Consider the following 12093-nt stretch of genomic DNA (forward strand, 5'->3'; position numbering starts at 1 on the left):
GGCCTTATAATTCTGGTCGTGAGAGACTTCCCGGATGTGTTTCCTACAGACCGTTCGGGCATGCCACCCGACATGGACATTGATTTTGGTATTGAACTGGTGCCGGGCACTCAGCCCATTTCTATTCCTTCGTATCGTATGTCACCAATAAAGTTGAAGGAATTGAAAGAACAACTTCAGGAACTACTTGATAATGGATTCACTAGGCCTAGTGTGTTGCCTTGGGGTGCACCAGTTCTGTTATTGAAGAAGAAGGATGGTACTATGTGGATGTGCATTTATTACAGGCAGTTGAATAAAGTTAAAATTAAGAACAAGTATCCTTTTACCATGCATTGATGACTTATTTGACTAGCTTCAGGGAGCTAGATTATTTTCAAAGATTGATTTGAGGTCCAGGTATCACCAATTGAATATTCGGGGTTCTAATGTCCTGAAGACGGCATTCAAGACCCGCTATGGTCACTTCGAGTTCCTTGTGATGTCTTTTGGGCTGACTAATGACTCAACAACATTTATGCTTCTGAAGAATAGTGTATTCCAGCCTTATCTTGATTCTTTTGTCATAGTATTTATCGATGATATACTGGTGTACTCATGCAGCCAGGAGGAGCACGCACAACATCTGAGGATTGTACTACAGACGTTAAGGGAGAAGAAGTTTTATGCTAAATTCTCTAAGTGTGAATTTTGGCTTGATTCTGTGGCGTTCTTGGGACACGTGGTGTCCAATGAGGGGATCAAGGTGGATCCGAAGAAGATTGAGGTAGTTCAGAGTTTGCCCAAACCGTTCTTAGCTATAGAGATTCAGAGGTTCCTTAGTTTGGTCGGATATTATCGCTGATTTATGGAGGGTTTCTCGTCCATTGATGCACCTTTGACTAGATTGACCCAGAAGGGTTCCCCATTCAGGTGGTCTGATAAGTGTGAGGAGAGCTTTCAAAAGCTCAAGACTGCCTTGACCACAACCCTAGTTCAAGTTTTACCTTCAACATCGGGTTCATATATAGTGTATTGTGATGCTTCTTGGATTGGTATTGGGTGTATCTTGATGCAGGAGGGTAGGGTGATTGCTTATGCTTCACACCAGTTGAAGCCCCATGAGAAGAACTAACCCATTCATGATTTGGAGTTGGCAGTCATTGTTCATGCATTGAACATTTGGAGGCATTATCTCTATGGCGTGTTTTGTGACGTATTTATAGATCATCGGAGTCTACAACACCTGTTCAAGCAGAAGGATTTAAATTTGAGGCAGCAGAGATGGTTGGAGCTGTTAAAAGACTATGATATCACCATTTTGTATAATCCCGGGAAGGCCAATGTGGTGGCCGATGCCTTGAGTAGAAAGGCGAAGAGTATGGGTAGCCTTGCATATATTCCAGTTGGTGAGAGACCGCTAGCATTAGATGTTCATGATTTGGCCAATAAGTTCGTGAGGTTAGATGCTTTGGAGCCTAGTCGGGTCCTTGCTTGTGTGGTTTCTCGGTCTTTCTTGTATGAGCGCATCAGAGAGTGTCAATATGATGACCCCCATTTGCTTATCCTTAAGGACATGGTACAGTACGGTGATGCCAAGGAGGTTTCTGTTGGAGATGATGGGGTGTTGCGGATGCAGGGTTGGATTTGTGCGCCCAATAAGGATGGGTTACACGAGTTGATTCTTGAGGAGGACCACCGTTCGCGGTATTCCATTCATCCGGGTGCTACAAAGATGTATCAGGACTTAATGTAGCACTATTGGAGGAGAAGAATGAATAAAGACATAGTGGAGTATGTGGCTCGGTGCTTGAACTATCAGAAGGAGAAGTATGAGCATCAGAGGCCGGGGGGGTTTTGCTTCAGAGACTTGAGATTCCCAAGTGGAAATGGGTGCGTGTTACCATGGATTTCGTTGTTAGGGTCCCACGGACTTTGAAGAAATTTGATGCAGTTTGGGTGATTGTGGACAAGTTGACTAAGTCAGCTCATTTCATTCTGGTGGCGACTACCTATTCTTCAGAGCGGCTAGCTCAGATCTTTATCCGCGAGATTTATCGTCTTAACAGTGTGTCGGTGTGCATTATTTCTGATCGAGGCACGCAGTTCACACTGCAGTTTTAGAGAGAAGTGAAATGAGATTTGGGTACACGAGTTGAGTTGAGCATAACATTCCACCCCCAGATGGACGGACAGTCCGAGCACACCATTCAGATCTTGAAGGTTATGCTACGCACTTGTGTTATGAGTTTAGGGGGTTCTTGGGATCAGCTTCTACCGCTTGTTGATTTGCCTATAACAATAGCTACCAATTGAGTATTCAGATGGCTCCTTATGAGGCCCTATATGGGAGGCAGTGTCGGTCTCCAGTTGGTTGGTTTGAGCAGGGTGAGGCTAGGTTGTTGGGTACTGATTTGGTTCAGGATGCCTTGGAGAAGGTCAAGTTGATTCAGGATCGACTTCATACCGCACAGTCTAGACAGAAGAGTTATGCGAATCAGAAGGTTCATGATGTTGCATATGGTGGGAGAGAAGGTATTGCTCAGAATATCACCCATGAAGGGTGTGATGAGGTTAGGAAAGAAGGGCAAGTTGATCCCTCGGTATATTGGTCCTTTTGAGGTGCTTGGGAGGATTGGAGAGATAACCTACAAGCTTGCATTGCCACCTAGTCTATCGAATATTCACCTAGTGTTTTATGTTTCTATGCTCCGGAAGTATTATAGTGATCCGTCTCATGTTTTGGATTTCAGCATGGTTCACTTAGATGGAGATTTGACTTATCATGTGGAACCAGTAACCATTTTGGATCGGTAGGTTCCAAAGTTGAGATAAACGAATATAGCTTCAGTGAAAGTTCAGTGAAGAGGCCAGCCAGTTGAGGAGGCGACTTGGGAGACTGAGTGGGAGATGCAGAGTAGATATCCACTGCTATTTGAGATTCCAGGTATGATTCTAAACACGTTCGAGGATGAATTTTTGTTTAAGAGAGGGAGAATGTGACGACCCGGCCGATCGTCTTGCGTATTATTTCCCCGTTCCCATTTTTATTGCTTATTATATGTTCACTTGTGGTTTCGTGACTTGCTGGGATGGTTAGTTTGGTTTCAAGGATGTTTTGGAATGAATTAAGAAACTTAGTATCAAGGTTAGAAGCTTAAGTTGAAAGAGTTGACGGGATGTTGACTTATGTGTAAGCGGCTCCGAAATGGAGTTTTGATGGTTCTGATATCTCTGTATGGTGATTTTAGACTTAGGAGTATGTTCGGATATTAATTTGGAGGCTCGTAAGTCATTTTGGAAGGTTGAGAAGTTTGACCGAGCGTTGACTTGTTGATACCGGGCTCGGATTTTGGTCCCGGGAGTAGGTCCGTTGTGTCATTTATGGATTGTGTGCAAAATTTGAGGTCAATCGGAGTCGGTTTGATAGGTTTCGGCATCGATTTTAGAAGTTGGAAATCCATTAGATTCAATAGGCTTGAATTGGAGCGCGATTTGTGTTTTTGATGTTGTTTGAGGTGATTTGAGGATTCGACTAAGTTCGTATGATATTTTAGGATGTGTTGGTATGTTTGGATGGGGTATCAGGGGCCTCAGATGTGATTCAGATGGTTGGCGGAGCTTGGTTGCACTTTGGCAAAGTGCTGAAGTTTCAGGTATCTGGTGCATTCGCACCTGCGGTGGGAGTGGCCGGACCTGCGGCATCACAGCTGCGGCACCTTTGTCGCAGGAGCGGAATGGAGGGGAGGCAGTGAGGTCCGCAGAAACGTGTGATTTTTAGCATAAGCGAAAGCCCCTCCATGATGAGGGATCCGCAGGTGCGGAGTACGGCAGCTTGGCCTTGGTCGTAGATGCGCTAGGTGATCCGTAGGTGCGGATGTGCAGGTACGGGTTAGGGGCCGTATAAGCGGGCTTGCAGATGCGGCAAGTCGGGAGTTAAGTGTTTTCTGCAGATGCGGACGTGTGACCGCAAAAGCGGGGATCGTGAGCGCAGGTGCAGTTTTGTTTGGCATAACTTAAAAGTCGAAGGGTTTGGCATTTTTCTCATTTTTGGACTTGTGGAACTTGGCTAGGGGCGATTTTTGAGAGGGATTTCACTAGAATTCAAGAGGTAAGTGACTTTTGATCACTTTTGTCCATGGTTATTGAATACCCATTGATTATTACACCTATTTCGCATGAATCTAAGTTAGAATTTGAGGATTTTTGGACTATGTTTTAGGAGAGTGAGATTTGAGAATTTGAAGGTCGATTTATGGTTGGAATTGAAAGATTTTGATATGGTTGGACTCGTAATTAAATGGGTGTTCGGAATTTGTGAATTTTGTAGGGTTTCGAGGTGCCAGCCCGGGGTTGACTTTTTGATTTTGGTTAAAGATCTTATCTTTATCAATTGGAATCAATTTCTATGGCTTTTATTGATAGTATTACGATATTTTTGCTAGATTCGAGATTTTCAGAGGTTGATATGCGTGGGAAGGACTTGTTAAGGGATTAATTTGGCTTGCTTGAGGTAAGTATCTTATCTAAACTTGGTTGAGGCACTAGTTTCCTGAATTATTGTGATAGCTACATGCTATTGGGTGTGCACATGTGTGAGGTTTCTCACATTTGTAACATTGTTTTGAACTATTTGAGCCATGTTAGAGGCTACGTAGAGGTTTAATCCTTAAATGAACTTGATAAATGCTATTCAGTGATGAGATTTGCCGATTCGGGCCATGATAGTACACTTTGCACATGCCTACACTTAGCCTGTCACTTTTATCAGTCCAGGAGAATGAGATTTGTTAATTATTTATCACGTACATGTATTCTTGTTATTTTCTCCTATGTGATATTATTGGACTGGGTGCCTGTGACCACACTGGGCGTATTGTGTTGTTGTGCCTGTGACCACGCCAGGCGGATTGTGTTGTTGTTCCTGTGACCACGCCAGGCGGATTGTGTTGTTGTTCCTGTGACCATGCCGGGCGGATTGTGTTGTTATCCTTGTCACCACACCGGGCAGATTGTATTGTTATGCCTGTGACCACGCCGGGCGGATTATGATATTGAACCTGTGACCACGCTGGGCTGGTAGCATATTGAATTGGCCGTGCTTGCGTGTGTATATGGATCCACCCTCCTAGGGTCACCCTCTCATGTTTCTCTCTTGATGGTATGCACGCAAATATTAAGGAAATCTGATCAGTGGTTTTGGTATGGAATTGGAAAGGTTGAGGAAAACTGGCTAGTGTTTGTTTGGATTTTGCATTTCATCTTTACTTGCAATTTCCGTGATTATTTACATGATTTAACGACATATCATCTCTATATACCGAATATTGACTGAGCATAGTATTTGAGAAACTGTACACATACACACGCGGATGTTTCTTCCTGTGCTTTATGACTTGATTTCTTTATTGCTCTGTACTTGTTAAAAAGATGAAACTGTACAGGTGATAGCTAGCATCATTTATAATTTGTGCTTCTTTTACCTGATCAAGGTTTGCTATGATACTTGTTGAGTACATTTGGTCGGTTATACTCATACTACACTCTGCATTTCGTGTGCAGATCCAGATACTTCTTGGCACGATGGTTGTTAGATTTGGTGCTAGTATCTGCTCGGAGATTTTGAGGTAGCTGCTATGGCGCCTGCAAACCTTGACTCTCCTTCTTTTCATTTTTTTTCAATACTGTTCTATTACTTAGATAGTTGTCCTAGAGTTTAAGACTATGTTGATACTTAGTAGCTTATGTACTCGATGACACCAGATTTTGGGGTGGTTGTAGTAGAGTTTCAGATATTTTATCGTATGTTTATGAGATTTTTCCGCTGTTGAGTTATTAAGCATGTTCCATTCAATTGTTTAGATTTATGTTTTTGTCGGCTTGCCTAGTAAGTGTGTTAGGCTCCATCACGACAGGTTGGGATTTTGGGTTGTGACACTCTTCTGCCTGGACTGTGCTGTATAAAGCCGCTCCTGGATTAACTTCACCTTCTCCAATTCATCATGGACCAAATAAGTGCCCAACAACCTAGCCTCCCCAAGCTTAAACCACCTAATCGGAGAACGACATCGCCTCCTATGTAAGGCCTCATAAGGAGCCATCTGGATACTCGATTGATAGCTGTTGTTGTAGGCGAACTATGCTAACGGTAGAAACTGATCCCATGAACCCCCAAAATAAATAACATAGGCACGTAACATGTCCTTCTATATCTGAATATTGCGCCCGTACTGTCCGTCTGTCTGTGGGTGAAATACCATACTCAGCTTGACCTACGTACCAAACTCTAGTTGCACGGATTTCCAAAAATGTGACATGAACTACGTGCCTCGATCAGAGATAATAGACATCGACACACCATGAAGACGAACAATCTCACGAATATAGATACGAGCCAGCTTTTATGAAGAATCGGTAGTCATGAATGGAATGAAGTGTGCAGACTTGGTTAGTCTATCCACAATAACCCATGCTACATCACATCTCCTCAAGGTCCGTGGAAGTCCAACTACAAAATCCATAGAGATAAGCTCCCACTTCCACTCTTGAATATCAAGCCTCTGAAGCAAACCATCAGTTCTCTGATGCTCATACTTCACATGCTGACAGTTCAAACACCGAGTGACATACTAAACAATATCTTTCTTCATCCTCCGCCACCAATACTGCTTCCTCAAATCCTGATACATCTTCGCGACACCCGGATGAATGGAATACCGTAAATTGTGGCCTCCTCAAGTATCAACTCATGCAATCCATCCACATTCGGAACACAGATCTGACCCTGCATCCCTAATACCCCATCATCACCAATAGTAACTTCCTTAGTATCCCCATGTTGCACCGTGTCCTTCATGACAATCAAATGGGGATCATCATATTGATGCGCCTTGATGTGCTCAAACAAAGAAGACCGTGAAACCACACAAGCTAGAACTATGCTCGGCTCCGAAATATCCAACCTTACGAGCCTATTGGCCAAAGCCTAAACATCCAATGCTAATTGTCTCTCTCCAACTAGTATATACACAAGGCTCCCCATACTCTCAGCCTTCCTACTCAAGGCATCGGCCACTATACTGGCCTTTCCTGGGTAATAAAGAATGGTAATATCATAGTCCTTTAGTAGATCTAACCACCTACGTTGCCTCAAGTTCATATCCTTTAGATTGAATAAGTGCTGGAGACTACTATGATCCGTGAATACCTCATATGACACACCGTAAAGATAATGCCTCTAAATCTTCAATGCGTGAATAATGGCTGCCAACTCCAAATCATGAACATGGTAGTTCTTCTCATGGGGCTTCAACTGAAGCAAAGCATATGCGATCTTTGTACCTTCATGTATCAACACACATTCAATACCAATCCGTAAAGCATCACAATAAATTGTATCAGAACCCTATCCTGAAGGCAAAACTAGAATTGGAGATGTAGTCAAGGCAGTTTTGAGCTTCTAAAAGCTCTCCTAACACTCCTCATACCACCTGAATGGGCACCCTTCTAGGCCAATCTAGTTAAAGGTGAAGCAATGGATGAGAAACCCTCCACAAAATGGCGATAATACCCGGACAAACCAAGGAAACTCTAGATCTCAGTAGTAAAAGACGGTCTAGGCTAACTCTGAACTAATCTTCTTCAGGTCCACTTTAATCCCTTTATTGGACACCATGTGTCCCAAAAACACCATTGAATCAAGTCAAAACTCACACTTGGAGAATTTAGCATATTTCTTCTTCTCCCTCAAAGTCTGGAGCACGATCCTTAGATGATGCTTATGATTCTCCTGGTTGCGTGATACACCAATATATCATCAATGAAAACTATGATGAAGGAATCAAGTACGGCTGAAACACACTCTTCATCAAGTGCATAAAGGTTGATGGGGCATTGGTCAGCCCAAAAGACATCACCAGAAACTCATAGTGACCATAGCGGGTCCTGAAAGCTGTCTTCGGAATGTTTGAGTCCCGGATGTTCAACTGATGGTACCCCGATCTCAAATGAATCATCGAGAATACCCTAGCACCCTGAAGGTGTTCAAATAAATCATCAAAACGCGGTAGTGTGTACTTGTTCTTCACTGTAACCTTGTTCATATACCTGTAGTTAATACATATCTGTAAGGTCCCGTACAAATTCTAACAAAAAACTTAGGGTTTCATGGTGTCAAGATAGATTCCTGCGTTATTATAATAGAAATTCTTCGCTGCAAGCTGTGGTTCTGATTTTTTAGATTGAACAGTACCCTACGGACTTAGAGGAAATTGTTTCACAGAAGAACACATTTCTGTAGCCTATTATGCGGCCGCATAATGACCGCAGAGTGAAGCAGAAAGTTTGGCCAATTTGAGGTCAGCTTTGCGGTCGATTATGCGACCACATAATCGATATGCGGACCGCATACTGGTCGCATACCTGGGCCGAAATTTTAGGCCCCTGAGGGCCATTTCTGCTGTCGCTTTGCGGATCGCATAACTATTATGTGGTCGCATATGCGACCGCAGACCTGTGTCGGGGCACCCTTTTTCTTAATTTAAAACGCGATCCCCATTCCATTAAAATACCCCTTTAGTCTATTTTTAAGCTCATTTCTGATATTTCCAGAGTGAGAGAGATAGGGTTCTAGAGGGAGGGCCTAATTTTTATCAATTAATCTTCAATCATCACTCAAAGCTTTGGAAATATTCAAGTAGATCACCAAATTCTTCATCCTAAAAGGTAAGACTTCATCACCCAAACTCTTAGTTTCAAACATAACTATAATGGGGTATTAGTGTGATACTTCAAGGGTATGAGGGTGGTTCATCTTGCATGCATGTGATAAAGAGTGTGGGGAAAATAAAAAGTGAACTAGAACCATGAACGTTTTCCTAATTTTGGGTTCAATTTGTATATTGCTAAAATAGATTGAGGTTGCTAAGGGTTCCAGCTAATTGTAGAATCTAAAGAAGCGCAATTGAGGTATGTATGGCTAACTCTCTTCTTCCTAGAATCTAACTCCCGGTGTGCGAATAATTGGTGTAAGTTCCAACTTGACCATACTAGAATTGTTTGCCTTAGTGCGTTGGATTGAAAGATTCATGTTCCCTAATTATTTTAGATGGTTACCATGTCATCATGCTATTTCAGAACGAAATCATGATTTTCCAAGCTCCTTCTCTTATGTGTGAAATGCCCTATGTGATGGTACTTATCGACATGAATGATGATGTTATTTAAACGAATAAAAAGGGAAAGACTTAAATTGTAAAATGTGCCCAAGTGCCAAAAACTGTTTAATAAATGAGGCTGTTTGTGCCATGTAACGAAGGATGGGAAGGAAATGTGAATTGAATGAACAGTTGAAAGAGGTTATGTCTCAAGTGAGATGGCTTAGACGATCGGACCGAGATCGGACGCCATGTTGTACACATGGTGGCATTTGTGTCGGAATTATTGATTTACATTGTGGATATGGATATTTCTCACTTGAGATGGCTTAGCCGGTCGGGCCGATACCGGACTCCGTGTAAAAACATGGTGGCATTATGAGTTGTGGCTTTGGCACTAAAGATTATTAACCTAAAAAGATGGAAGAATTGAATTGGAAACTATGTGATCCTTACTTAGTGTTTCTTTGTATTTCTATCAAGTACTTATTGATTATTATGACTACCTTCTCTTTGTTTCACTGTTCATTCTACTAAGGTTGGTGTTTGCCTTACATACTAGTAGTATTCGACAGTACTAACGTCCCTTTTGCCGGGGGCGCTACCTCTTTGAATGGATGTAGGTGGTTCCATCGCAGATAGTGCCGATTGCAGATAGTGGTGCTCTCTTTCTCTCCTCACAACGGTTTTGGTGAGCCTCCATTTCTCCCAGGGGTCATGTAGTCCTTCTTTTGTATAAGCTTTTATATTTTGAGGTATAGTCGGGGCCTTGTTGCCGGCATTGTCATGTTGCTCTTTTGTACCCTTAGAGGCTTCGTAGACATGTATGTGGGTCATGTATGTATGTTGGGGTGGTCGTTTGATCGAGTTGTATTTTGGAAACTCAACTATGGCATAATGTATATAAGGAAAAATGAACTAGCAATGTTTATATATTTATATAACTAATCTCTCCCCTGTTTTATAAATGGTGATACATTCCCTTTTTGGATTATAAATGAGTCGGGTAGGAAAGGTTTAATAGGCTTGCTCGACCGGGTTCACTCGGTTGAGCGCCGGTCACACTCCCCGAGGTTGGGGCGTGACAAACTTGGTATCAGAGCCTAAGGTTTTAAAGTGTCCTAGGATGTCTCAGAGCCATGTCTAGTAGAGCCTTTCTTATCGGTGTGTTGTCGACCATATCTATCATTAGGGGGCTTCTTTGACATTTAGGAATAATACCCTTCATTGTTGTCCTATATCGTGCGATAGAGCGGAATGTAAGGTTGTTCTCCTCTAACTCGTGCATTTTTATAACTTTCAGTAAATGGAACCTAAGACGAGAGCGAGAATTGGCCATGAAGCCAATGCCACCCCAGGTGTGGCTGTTGATCCCTTACTTGATAATGCGGGTGAGGATAATCCCCCTACTATCACACTGCCTGATTTGTGTACTCCAGAACATACTACCCGAGTTCCTACACCCGCGGAGGGTGCCATAATCCCTCCCCCCGATACACATGTTCCACCTCCAGTCCCAGCTCCAGGTACCGGTATTTCTGATGGGGATCTTAGAGGAGCTATTCAGATGTTGACTCAGTTAGTAGCTTCCCAGGCTCAAAGGTCAAATGTTGCACCCACCTTATTTAGCTCGCAAGGGGATTCTTCTGGTTCCAGGGTAAACAGGTTCCTTCAGTTAGACTCTCCAGTATTCACATGTACTGATCCCGGGGCAGACCCTCAGGATTTCATTGATGAGATGCATAAGACTCTCCGCGTTATGCGTGCTACTGAGATGGAGGCAGTAGAGTTGGCCTCCTATCGTTTGAAAGGGGTGGCATATTCCTAGTTTGAGATGTGGGAGGATTCCCGTGAGCAGGGGAGCCCTCCGGCGAGATGGAGTGAGTTTGCGGATGCCTTCATAGACCATTTCTTGCTGGCCGAGACTAAGGCAGCGCGTGCTGTAGAGTTTGAGACGCTTAAACAGGGTAGTAAGAATGTGTGGGAGTATCACATGGAGTTCGTGCACCTGTCAAAGTGTGTTGTTCATATGATGCCAACTATGGAGGCTAGGATGCGTCGATTTGTGCAGGGCCTTAGCCCTTTGGTTATTAATGAGGCCTCCACAGCTGCTCTAAATTCTGACCTGAACGATGGAAAGATGGTGGCATTTTCCCAAGCTACAGAGGCTCGAAAATTAAAGCACGGGATAGAACGAAAAGGTAGTAGTAGGGCCCGATCAGCAGGCAACCTTGGGGATTCGTTCGGAGGTGGGAGATCCACTTTTCAGGGAGGATCATCAGGGCAATCCCAGTCTTATGCTCAGTCTTCAGCTAGTTCCCTGCCATAAGGGCACGGTCAGCAGTAGGGGCGTCGCTTTAGGCCCGGTCAGGGCAGCAAAGGGTCCCACCATCAGGGCCGATCGGGAGGGAGATTCCAGTAGCAGCAGAGGCCCCCAAGCCCTAAGTGTGGGAGGATACATTCGGGAGTCTGCTACCTGGACATGCCAGTATCTTACGGATACGGAATGAGAGGCCATATTCAGAGGGAGTGTCATGCATCCCCTCAGGGTGCAGGCAGGGGCAAAGCTCAGTCATCTAGTCCTATAGCTGCCACATCTTCAGCACACCCTCCAGCTCGCGGCTCTTCAGCACCCTCTTGGCGTGGTACAGCTAGGGGTGGTGCACAGCGTTCGGGAGGACCCAGCCGATTCTATTCTATGAGTGGTCGATAAAGTGCAGAAGCTTCCCCAGATGTCATCACAGGTATATTGACTATTCAATCCCATGATGTGTATGCCCTTATTGATCCTGGATCTTCTTTATCCTACGCTACTCCTTATGTTGCTACGAGCTTCGGGATAGAACCGGAATAGCTTCATGAGCCGTTCTCTGTATCAACTCCGGTTGGCGAGTCTATTATGGTCACACGGGTTTATAGGAATTATGTTGTCACGGTGCATGGTGAGGATACCATGGCC

The sequence above is a fragment of the Nicotiana tabacum genome, chromosome 23 (genome assembly GCF_000715075.1).
Source record: "Nicotiana tabacum cultivar K326 chromosome 23, ASM71507v2, whole genome shotgun sequence".
Lineage (NCBI taxonomy): Eukaryota > Viridiplantae > Streptophyta > Magnoliopsida > Solanales > Solanaceae > Nicotiana > Nicotiana tabacum.